This window comes from Panicum virgatum, chromosome 2N (assembly GCF_016808335.1).
Source record: "Panicum virgatum strain AP13 chromosome 2N, P.virgatum_v5, whole genome shotgun sequence".
NCBI lineage: Eukaryota > Viridiplantae > Streptophyta > Magnoliopsida > Poales > Poaceae > Panicum > Panicum virgatum.
Genome location: NC_053146.1, coordinates 38,987,162 through 38,999,972, shown reverse-complemented (window position 1 = coordinate 38,999,972; position 12,811 = coordinate 38,987,162). Strand labels below are relative to the sequence as shown.

The 12,811-nt window shown below is 42.1% G+C and overlaps 1 long non-coding RNA gene across 1 annotated transcript; it reads left to right on the top strand.

The window, feature by feature from the left end:
• Positions 1-5,082: 5,082 nt before the first annotated feature.
• Positions 5,083-5,402, top strand: LOC120658824. Its single transcript, XR_005668859.1, has 3 exons — positions 5,083-5,153; positions 5,244-5,301; positions 5,384-5,402. It is a non-coding gene; the product is annotated as an uncharacterized LOC120658824 (long non-coding RNA).
• Positions 5,403-12,811: the final 7,409 nt, after the last annotated feature.

Sequence of the window (12,811 nt, the reverse complement as noted above, 5' to 3'; positions counted from 1 at the left end):
TCATACTACCAATTTATAACTAATATTGAATACGCTATTAATAAAACTAAACTATAAAATTATAATGATGCATATGGCCTTCTGACTGCATGACTGTGTAAAAACTTTGTTTCTCTACAAGAAACGACGCATGTGGCCTTCTGGCCTAGCTGAGCTGCGGGTCTCGAATTGGCGCAGCATGCATCTCGAATGTGGAATCTTGTAAAGTTTTGGAATTTTGAAGGGAACTAAATAAAGCACCCTTGCATATGTAATTGATAATATTTCCATACAAAATTTGAATTCAAATATATAATTGATAATGCATATAACTATAATAAATAGATACTATTCACTTATCAAATAATTTGATACAACATATAAATACAATAATTTGATAGTATTCACATATCAAATAAATTGATAACGCATATAACTACAATAAAATGCTACAACTAAAAATAATTATCACATGTATAAACTAAATTAAGTGATAACTGCTTCTAAAGACCAATTGCTAAGTTATGGAGAAAAATAACTAACCTTTTTTTAAAAAAACAAAAATTCGCCTCCCCTCCCCTCACTCAGCTGCCATGAACAGTGAGTTCACGGCAGCTTGGAGGGGGGAGGGGTTGGGGTATTTATAGGCGTGGATCAAAGGCACCGGTTGGTGCTCAACAACCGGTGCCAAACAATAGGCATATGCACCGGTTGAAGTTACCAACCGGTGCCTTTGTTGTGGGCACGTGGCGGCACCGGGTCATGGCAAAACCCGGTGCCATTGTCCGCCCTTTAGGCACCAGTTGGTGCCACCAACCAGTACCAGTTGGTGGCACCAACCGGTGCCTATACTGGGGTTTTGGTACCGGGTAATGCTTTAACCCGGTACCAAACCCCTTACCTTTGATCGCCGCTAGCCAAAGGTACCAGTTGCTTTTGCAACCGGTACTGATGCGTGGCATCAGTACCGGTTGCAAAAGCAACTGGTACCTTTGGCCCGTTTTCTAGTAGTGATAGACCTATTTGCGTCCTCAATGTTAGCTTGAAAATTTTTACTAAAGTTTCTACGAATAGGTTGAACAATGTTGCCCAAACAGTGGTGAGTCCTATGCAGACTGCCTTCTTGTCAGGCAGGAATATCATGAAAGGAGTAGTCATCTTACATGAAACTATCCATGAACTGCATACAAAAAAATAGAATGAGGTCATTTTCAAAATTAACTTTGAAAAGTCCTATGATAAAGTAAAGTGGTCTTTCCTTCAACAAACGCTATGCATGAAAGGGTTTTCTCCTAAGTGGTGTAGATGGATTGAAGGGATGATTTCTGGTGGAAGTGTGGGGATCAAAGTTAATGACAAAATTGGTCCATACTTCCAAACTAAGAGAGGGCTCCTTCATGGAGATCCTATGTCACCCATTTTATTTAACATCGTTGTGGATATGCTGGCTCTGATCATTAAGAGGGCAAAAGACGATGGTCAAATAAGAGGTGTCATACCTAACCTTTTGGATGATGGTTTGTCTATCCTATAGTATGCTGATGACACCATCATCTTTATTGATCATGACCTGGAGCAAGCTAAGAATCTTAAACTGTTGATTTGTGCTTTCGAACAGTTATCCGGGTTAAAGATCAACTTCCACAAAGAGTGAATTTTTTTTGCTACGGAGCAGCTAAAGAGATGCAAGATATCTACACTAATCTCTTTGGTTATAATGCTGGGAATACCTTTTTAGATATTTGGGAATTCCAATGCACCATAGAAAGCTACTCAATTCTGAGTGGGGAAAAGTTGAAGAACATTTTGAGAAAAAACTCTCTTGTTGGAAAGCTAAGTACCTGTCTTATGGGGGCCGGTTGGTCTTGTTAAATTCGATACTTATTAGCTTAACCATGTTTATGATGTCCTTTTTTGAAATCCCAAAAGGGGTACTCAAAAATCTTGACCACTTTAGATCGAGATTCTTTTGGCAAGGGTCTTTTAAAAAGTATAAGTTTCGACTTGTCAAATGGGACATATTATGTCGTCCTAAGGATCAAGGAGGACTTGGTATCTTAAATCTGCAATTGCAGAATAAATGCCTGCTGGCAAAATGGTTAGTTAATTTGCTTAATACCAATGGTATATGGCAAAGCCTATTAACGAACAAATATCTAGGATCCAAGTCTCTCACGCAGATGCAGGCAAAGCCTTATGACTCTTATTTCTGAAGAGGTCTTATGAAGATCAAAGATGAGGTTTTGGTTAATGGCTCCTTCACTATTAAAGATGGGAGCAAGACTAGGTTCTGGGACGACGTGTGGGAAGGTCAAGTGTCATTCAAAGTTAAATATCCATCACTTTATAAGGTTGTGAGGGATCCTCATGCGACTGTGGCCAGGGTTTTGGCTACAAGGCCACTCAATTTATATTTTAGGAGGGCTTTGGTGGATAACAAACTGGTTGAATGGCAAAACCTTGTAGCTCAGATCGCGCATGTTCAATTGGTGGATGGGTCGGACACGTTTAGATGGAATTTGACCAATTCAGGGTCATTTTCTGTTCGATCTTTGTATTTGCACCTTTTAGATAGACAACCGCCTTTTAGACATAAGATGGACTGGAAATTGAAAATTCCTCTAAAGATTAAGATTTTCCTTTGGTTTCTTCAAAGGGGATACTTTTAACTAAAGACAATCTTGCTAAGAAGAACTGGACAGGAAGCCAAAAATATTGCGGATGTAATAGTAATGAGACTATTGAACATCTTTTCCTGCACTGTCCTTATGCTCGAATGGTTTGGAGGATTATCTTTTTTGCTACTGGATTAACACCACCTAGATCAATTCGTCATATGTTTAATTCTTGGCTGTCTAATCAATCTAAAAAGATTAGGACTGTCATCTGGATGGGGGTTGCTGCTATATGTTGGGCGATTTGGAGATGTCGCAATGATATTATCTTTAATAAAATCAAAGTTAACTCGATTTTGCAGGTCATCTTCAGGAAAACATACTGGTTTCGTTTCTGTGCTCAGTTGCAGCGCGAGGAGCATGCCAAGGACGCTTTCTCCGGCTTGAGCAGACTTCTTGAGACAGTTGCTCTTGATTTAGTTAAAGGAGGGTGGAAGCAAATCTATCGCTTCTAATAGTTCTGTCTTTCTAGAGACTGGTGTGCTCTTTTATGTTTTTTGGCAAACGTTGAATTTTTTGGCTGTGTATGCTGGCCGGATTGGAAATCCTTTATCTAAAAAAAGATGTTATCTATGTGGCAACTTGTGCTGGCTGGTTATGTTGGTTGCTGCATGAATGTGCACTGCAGCTATGCATCGCGCGTGCGACAAAATAACTTTTGTAGCCCATGCATGGAGCACCATCACATATGGGCTGTTCCATTGCTGCGCTTCATAGTCTATTTAGCATGTTTTGTCCTTTTCTTTTTGCAACTACTGGCTGTGTTGGGCAAAATAATGTTTGGACTAGATCGGTAGACTGCTAGCTCAGTCCATACGAAAATACATTTTTCCTTTCTTTTTATTTTGTTATCTTCTCTTTGTTTTATTGCTTATTCATTTCCTTCCCCATGCATGCAAGGAGTTGTACCTTATCTTGGTTTTGTTTTATTGTTTATGCATTTCCTTCCGCATGTAGGCAATGTACCTTATCTTCTCGTTGTTCTATTATTTATTTATTTTCTTCATATTTTCTTTTTTTTCTTATTTCTAATGCTCTAGTAAATATTTCTTCACTAGTATATAATATATCTTCCATTTCGTCTCATTTATTCTTATTTCATTTTCTATTTTCTTTCTTTATTTTAAATGTACTAATAATTGATGTATTTTCAAATATAATTTTCCCATTATTTCTAATCTAATAGTTTTCTTTTATTATTTAATTTCATATTCCACTCTTTTTACCTATTATTTATGTACCTATCCTTTTTTATATTCTTGCGTTACTCCTAGTTATTCCGCTTTGTAGATTAAATTGTTCAGTCACGTTGACTCATTTGTTGGCGATATTTATTTTCTATTATTTAGTCTATACAATCAAATGTTTGTGAAGTTTGATGTTTTGTTCGTTGTACATTATTATTTGTTCATTATGTTTAATATTTTTCTCATAAAAGTAATAATTTATTTATGTTGTCAAAATACTAATTTTAGTATTAAAAAGGTATTTTTTAAAAAAAATTGTGCAAATATAGACACGTATGATATTATTTTGAAACTCTTGTCCTACGAAAGATAATGGTGTAATTAATTTGGATGCTTGGTTTATTACTTATAGCTTTTTTAGTTTGGATTAGCATGCATGTGGGTGACATCATCACAAATATCTTTTTTTGCATGCACGGAATCATTCTATTTTAGCTGAAATTTTTGGGTCACATTACGTGCAAATACAAGAACTTGGGCTGAATCAAAATGGCTCATTATAGCAATGGTCGTTGGCAGTTGACAGATTGATTTTTAATCGCCAGCGATATGTAGCCGCTCTCGTGCATATGAGGTCAACTACGAATGCTGGGTTCACTTTGGTGAATCGATTGGGTGGAAATGACTTTATTCAGGTGGGACTAGCCCCCTATCCTGTGTTGCCAACATTTAGGTGTGTGCCTTGCGTCTTTTCTCTTTGTTGTTTGGACTAGATCTATGCCCGGATGGATGGATGATAATAGATCATGACCCTAGTGATTATCCTGTGTTGCCAACATTTAGGTGTGTGCCTTGCGCCTTTTCTCTTTGTAGTTTAACCATGTGATTATCATCTATTTAGCTGTTCCTATGCAAATTCTGTGTTTTGTGCTTGCTTTATATTATTTTCACTAATCACTATTAAAGTTAAGGAGTCCAAACAGTTGGTAAGCATAATAGAACAATTCTTACTTGGCTCTGCATTCCTGTGAGCATGACCACCCAGCAAGTACAGTATTTCGTGCACATTTCTTGCCATTTTGCCTTATTTATGTTTCAGTTTCTTTATATTGTCTCTTTGGATTTTGTTGAGTAGCACATAGGGACCAAGAAATCATCCTCATTTCTTTTTGTCTTGAGGGCAGCTTAAGTTCTAATATAAAATAAAAAATGCATTGTTCTGTATTCAAATGCACTTACATGTTTTGGTGATTTAACAGAGGGCTGATGCCTCAACCGAGTGGAAAGAATTTACTACACCAGAAGGAAGAAAGTAAGTCCATACTGGAATTAATTGCCACTCCTACCATTTGTTAATGATCCTCCATTTTCTTTCCATATTCTGACTGTTCTATCATTGAAGGTACTATTTCAACAAAGTGACAAAGCAATCAAAATGGACTATTCCTGACGAGTTAAAGGTTTTCTTCTTGCTTTACTTTTGTGACATCAATATTTCTTTAAATGATAATTACTTTATTGCTACAATTTTTTTTCATTCAGGCGGCACGTGAATTGGCAGCGGATCGAGAAACAGGAACAATTGCTGCCTCTGAACCTTCTACTATACCTGCTAATCAGTCTTCAACTGCAGTTGGTTTAATTGCTCCAAGCGCACATGATGCATCAGCAAACTCTGTTCCTCCTGGTGCTGGCGCATCACATAATGTGACCAACTTGACTAAAGCATTTGTTACTCTTGGAGGTGAAACCTCCTAGACGGCTAGGCGTCGCCGGCTATCTCTCAAAATTGTGGTGAGCAGCAGCAAGTTTGTTGCTGCACTGATCTTGAGTCAAGAGGACGCATGATCATATAATGGAATGAAGAGATAGCTTGACCTTGCGAATAAGCTTCCTCAACGGAAACTAGCATTCACGCGTGGGTGCATGGGGTGAATCCGAACTTCGGTAAAACAAATCATTGTGTCTCTTTTGCGTCATCTTTATTTCAATTAGATTTACCTACCTTGCATTATAATCTTTGAGTTTGAATTGTGCTTTTGCTCGATCTATTTGGGTGTGCTCTATTTGTGTGTAGGGAAATACTTTTATTGCTATAAATAACCTGTAGAAGATACACTCCAAGTTTTGTACAGGTTCAAACTCAAAGAGGGGATTTTTCCCTGCTGGTGACTGCTTGTCTGCTTAGATCGGTCTGACTGGTCTGGTGGACTGGTCTGATCGGTCCAGACAGAGCCAGCAGGGTTAAGTGTTGAAATTCGAAGAAAAGCCTATTCACACCCCCCTCTCTCTAAGGTACGACATCGTGTGATCAAAATCCTTTTAATTCACATAGGTGACGCGCTATCCCCCTCTTTAAGCTACGACATCGCGTGATCATGATCCTTTTAGTCCACATAAGTGACACGCAATATATGTAGCACGTCACCTATGTCATGTGATGCACTGGGAATCGCAACCATCGGTGCCCTCTCTCGCGCACGCCCTCCCGGCTCCCTCCCTCCCTCTCGGCAACTGCGTCCACCCTCTCAGCTCCCGCCAGTGCCCTTTCGGCAACCGCGCCGGCCGTCTCGGCTCCCGCCCTCCCGCGCATTATATACTGCCTCCCGACCACTCTCGGCTCCCATCTTCTTCATTGTAGCCACCGTAGCCATCCCCTCACGCCCTCTCGCACCGACGCTCTCATCATCGTCGTCGACAATGTCGGGTTCCGGCTCCCGCTCCAGCCGCCGAGTGCCCAGAAACTCGTCGTTGTCGCCACCGTCTTCCTCCCCCCACCCCTGCCGCCGCCCTCGCCCTCGCCTTCTTCCTCCCTCACCTCCTCCTCCTGCGGCTCCGGCCCTGGGTCCTGTGCCGGCCCCTTCTACGGCCTCGGCTCCGGTGGTGGCCCCAGTGCCTGCGCCGGCCTCTGCTCCAGCCCCTGCTCCGGCGGCTGACGATCCGGACCACCCCTTCGGCTTCAACGACGACTGGGCGATCCGCGTCCTGTAGGATTCGTTCAACGAGTTAACGACTACCTCGTCCGCCTTGGGAGACCTCCGTTGAACCAGCCACTCGTGCAGAATGTGGTCGGATATGTGTACGCCATCTTCAGGGTGACAGAAGTTATTAGGGGGCTGCCATGACTATGTAATATCGTAGTTTGTATGCATGCCCCTTTGTGTGTGTGTGTGTGTGTGTGTGTGTGATAAACTGGTTTCTGCCTTGTTACATATCTCGCACTAATCTCAGCATTGTTAGCTCACAATTTTCATCCTTTTGTTAGAACGTGTACGATTGCATACGACGATGCTGAATTGTCCGACAAAAAGATGGCTAAGTTCCAGGGCACATGTGCACTGCTAAGGTAGGGCATATACATTGGTGACAAACCATACACGTAATGTGTCACCTTTCAAGGACCATAGGTTAAGATTTTAGGGTTTAGGTGAGCTGTGTGCTCTAAAAAGATGACATGCTTCATTAAGGATCGTCACTTGTACCTACGAGAACAACGCCCGTCAGCTATGATTTGAATACAAGTGACAGACTACACATATACCCCGTCACCTATATTATAGGTGACGGGCTTCCTCGGAAAAGGTGACGGGCCACTTTTTGCAGGGGTATAATCGGGGGTCCTAGGAGAATGAAAGGTGACACACCTCATCTGTGCATGTCACCTTTCATATTAGGGTGACGCGCAACATAGTCGTGTCACCTTTGTGCGCGTCACTGTAGGGCGGTTCTTACATAGTGTGAATATTCTTGATATCGTCGATTCAACCGGTCCACTGATTCTTGCTGGCACTAGTCCAATTCATCTCGGCTTTCATTTGTACACTTCTCAAATATTCTCTCAGGTTTTTCGCTATAATTTGGACATCTTGACTATGGATCGGACTACATCCATAGGACCTAAATCATACAAATATGCACTCACAAACTGTACTAGGCCAATCAAACTATGGCCGAATGGACCATGTTTCTTACTGTGCTCCTCCGAAGCGATATTTTCCCCGTTCCTAGGTCCGACCTGCTGAGCTGCTCACCCGAGCGCCTCATGGGCTCCCCTTCCTCGTTCATTGGGTTGGCAACCCCTCTATGCTAGCTCGTAGGGTAGGGCCCGTCATCGGTGATTCTGAGGTTGGTTGGGGTGGGCAGCTGGGAGGGCTTCGTTGGCATGCATCCCTGTGCCTTCGCTCCTCCTCACGCCACTAGTTGTAAATCTGAGCAGAGCCACCTCTCGGCAGCGTTTTACTTATGCTTGGTGCCTCTACCTTATGGCCCCGAGGGTTCGTCATGGTGGGTGCGACATTACAAGGCCGGCTTGAGCACCTGGAGCGATGAAAGTGTTGTGCTCAGTGCGTAGGGGGTTTCAAGTAGTTCTTCATTATCTCGACAAGATTATTTCTTTCCGCTTCACCACCATATTAGATTTCATTCATCGAAAGTGTCGCGCTCCTTGGGAGATATATGTTCAGCCTCTGACCCGATCAAGGATGTTATCTATGTGGCAACTTGTGATGGCTGGTTCTGCTGGTTAATTGCTGCATGAATATGCGCTGCAGCTATGCATCACGTGTGCGACAAAATAACTTTGTCGCCCACGCATGGAGCACCAGCACACATGGGCTGCTCTACTGCTGCACTTCATAGTCTATTTAGCATGTTTTGTCATTTTCTTTTTGCAACTACTAGCTGTGTTGGGCCGAATAATGTTTGGATTAGATCAGTAGACTGCTAGCTCGGTCCATATGAAAATACCTTTTTTTTCTTTCCTTTTATTTTGTTATCTTCTCTTTATTTTATTGTTTCTTCATTTCCTTCCGCATGCATGCAAGGAGTTGTACCTTATCTTAGTTTTGTTTTATTGTTTATTCATTTCCTTCCGCATCTAGGCGATGTACCTTATCTTCTCGTTATTCTATTATTTATTAATTTTCTTTATATTTTCTGTTTTCTTATTTCTAATGCTCTAGTAAATATTTCTTCACTAGTATATAATATGTCTTCCATTTCTTCTCGTTTATTCTTATTTTATTCTCTATTTTCTTTCTTTGTTTTAAATGTACTAATAATTGATGTATTTTTCAAATATAATTTTCCCATTTTTCTTATCTAACATTTTATGTTATTCTTTAATTTTTTTATTCCACTCTTTTTACCTATTCTTTATGTACCTATCCTTTTTTATATTCTTTCGTTACTCCTAGTTATTCAATTTATCCATTAATTTTTAAAGATAGTAATATTTTATTCAATGTTTATAATATAATAATTGTTCAAGGTGTATAATTAATTTGTCCGATTTATAGATTAAATTGTTCGGTCATGTTGACTCATTTGTTGGCGATATTTATTTATATTGTTTACTCTATAAAATCAAATGTTTGTGAAGTTTGATGTTTTGTTCGTTGTACATTATTATTTATTCATTATACTTAATATTTTGCTCATAAAAATAATAATTATTCATTTTATTAAAATACTAACTTTAGTATCAAAATTATATTTTAAAAATATTGTGCAAACACAGACACGTATGATCTTATTTTGAAACTCTTTTCCTAATAAAGATAATCGGATGCTTGGTTTTTTATTTATTTTGTGCAAACATAGACACGTATGATCTTATTTTGAAACTCTTTTCCCAATAAAGATAATGGTGTAGTCCAAATTTAGTTCGGATGCTTGGTTTTTTGTTTATAGTTTTTTTAGTTTGGAATTAGCATGCATGTGGGTGACGTCGTCACGACTATCTTTTTTTTGCATGCACGGAATTTTTCTATTTTAGCTGAAATTTTTGGATCAATTACGCGCAAATACAAGAACTTGGGCTGAATGGTCGCTGGCAGATGGTGGACGGTTGCTTCAGGTGATGGATTGATTTTTTTTATCGCCAGCGATATGTAGCCGCACTCGTGCATATGAGGCCGACTACAAATGGGTTCACCTTGGTGAATCGATTGGGTGGAAATGACTCTATTCAGGTGGGACTTGCCCCCTACCCCGTGTTGCCAACATTTAGGTGTGCCTTGCGTCTTTGCTCTTTGTTGTTTGGACTAGATCTATGTCCATGTCCAAGGATGACAATAGATCATGACCCTGGTCTTCTCTTCATGATCCAACTTCACTCTTATATATTTTTAGCTCAAAATTGTATTATCTAGACTAAAATTTGAGACTCTTGCAGGCTGCTACTGCCGCCAGAGCTCCTTGCAGAACACCATCATCACCCGGCCTGCTCTCCCCTCCCTCCCCCATAGGCTGCCCGCCATCCCCACCCTCCACAAGTCGCCACCGCCATCCAGTCTGGTCATGCCAAGCTCATGGGCAATGGTATAGTCAATCAAAAACGAGGGGAAAAATGACAATCCACCCTCAAAACCCTCTTTTCTGGAGCTGGGAACTCTTCTAGCCAAACACTCAATCCAAAACAGCTCCAGCTCCCGTTGGAGTTTTGGATTTAAGTAGAAAAATGTGAAACTAGAACCATGCCAAACATGGTCATAGTATCTATCCATGGGGTAATTTGGCGTTTTGGTAAGGTAGTGGTGGTGCACAAGCACAAGTTGCAGATGACGATGATGCTGCTAATGCAAAAGGCTGAAGATTATCACAAGGCTAATAATAGCTCCATTCAAATGTTGATCGTAGAGTTCATATGGTTAGTTTGCAAATCTAGAAATGATAATATCGAAAAGAAAATCCTACCTATGTGTTTAATTTACAACGGCAAGTTGTCATATATCCTTTTACCGGAGAACTATTCTAGAGCTTGTGTTCTTGCTGTTTTTGAGCAATCCTGTGCCTTAAGCTGAACAATTATTAGTGTTCCTTGGGCTTCTAGGATGTTGTTAGTTGAATATTCATGACAATTCAAAAGTCTTAAAACAACGTATATCAGTATATCAAACATACTCTATATACATCCAAGTTTCAGTAGCTCAAAAATTGCAGATTGTTTCTGCTATTTTTGTTTGTTGTTCAATCTTCAGAGACAAGTACAGAAAAGCCAGATTGTATTTATTGCTTTTGGAAATTCCCTATTTGACAATGGAAAATGGAGACTTCCTTTTGTGATATTGAAAAAATTAACTTCTTTAATTAGATAATGGGTTGAGTTTTTATTCCTTATTTTGACACTTTTGTCCATTTTGTCATGTACTCCCTCCATACCTGAATTAGTCGTCGTTTAGGACAGGATTGTGCTTAGCAAGGAGTGATTAATTAGAGGGTATTTTTCCTACTTTACTCTTATTAAATAGCGCTGCGGGTCATACCGTTACAACAATCCTACGTAGCTCAATTGGTTGGTCCTTTGCGTCCCAAAGCTGGCAGTCAACCGTTCGAGTCCCTCTAGGCACGCTTTTTTTCATCGGCATTATTGCTGAGTTAAGCCGAGCGGAATAGGCGGCGAGGCTAGGGGCAATCGTGTCCATCTGCGACATCATGTGCTGAGTTAAGCCGAGCGGAATAGGCGGCGAGGCTAGGGGCAATCGTGTCCATCTGCGACATCATGTGCAAGCGACGAGAGATGGCAGCGGATCGGGTTTGGTGCGGGTATCCGTGGGTTTCGGGTTTGGTGTTGTTTTTTCACCCACGGTTTTCTAGTTTCGGGTTCGGTTTCGGGTTTTGGTTTCCACCCGTGGATATCCGAAATAAATCATTTGGAATTAAAACTCATGTTTTATAATATGTATTCATGAACCCATCCTTCTAAAAAACATGAGCCCATTTTGCATAAAGATACATATGTAGAATTTATATATTTATATATTAAACAAAAAAATCAGCAAAATTGACTACTTTTGTATAATATCTGAATTTTTAGGCACAAAAATACATTCCAAAAATTGTGAAATTAGATCATATCATAAGTAAAGAAATTTTTGAAGTTTTTCTAAAAATTTAAAGTCATTTAGAAACAAAATTTTCGAAATTCTCTAAGTAACTTATGATAGAAATAATTTTAGAACTTTTCTGTGTGAAAACCACGATTCTCCGGGTTTAAATAGGAATTTTCTCTTGTTGCTTGGTTTGTGCAGGCTTCGACGCGCGTGGGCCGTTGGGCCGGGCTTGGGCCGCAACGATGCAGGTATAAGGGAGGAGGGCCATCTGATCCCCACGGACGGCGGATGGAACCGAGTTATAGTTGGCCATGCAGCCCGCGACCCGGTGGCCCGCCCGAATGCCCGTTTTTTTGGCCCGGCCCGGTCCATTTCGTGCCCGGGCTGGCACTGCCCGTGTCCCGTGCCCGTGCCTGGGCCGGCACCCCCGCCGTGCCCGTGCCTGGGCCGGCACCCCGCCCGTGGGCCGGCACGGCCCGGCACGGAGTTAGCAGGCCGGCCCGGTAGTGGCCCGCTAACTCCAACGGGCGGCCGGCCGGCCCAGCCCAGCTGGCCAGGGGAGGGGGCAGGGAGTATATAACTCACTCCGCCCGCCCGCGGCTCCCCCCGCCCGTAACCCTAGCCCCTATTCCCTCGTGCCCCCCGTCGCCTGGCTCCCGCCGCCGCTCCGCGACCGCAAGAGATTGCGCCTCTGCCTGGCCGCCTCCGCCATTCCAGCCGGCGAGCGGCGACCCGCACGGCCGCACCCGCTTCCGCCGCCGGCTTCTCGTCTTCCCTTCCGTCTCCTGTGAGTAGATCTCCGGTTCCGTCGCTCTGGTGAGCAGATCTCGCACTCCTACGCACCTCGCTGGCTCGCTCCAATCCTGGCCGGAGTTCGCAGTAGTCTTTGCCGTCTCGCCGTCGTTGTCTCTTCTCTCTACGGCTCCGGGCTGCACAGGTACTCTATTCCGCAACCCTAACCCTCATCTTCCATCTCCATTCTTTTCCCTACCCCTAACTCTCGTCTTTCATCTCCGTCTTGTCTCTTGTGCAGGTCTCGTGCACTCGGGGCCGCGACCGTTGAGGAACGGAGCCGCCGAGGGTTGATGCGAAGGTGGGCTGCACCCTGAGGTCGTCGTGATGGACGACATGGAGGAGT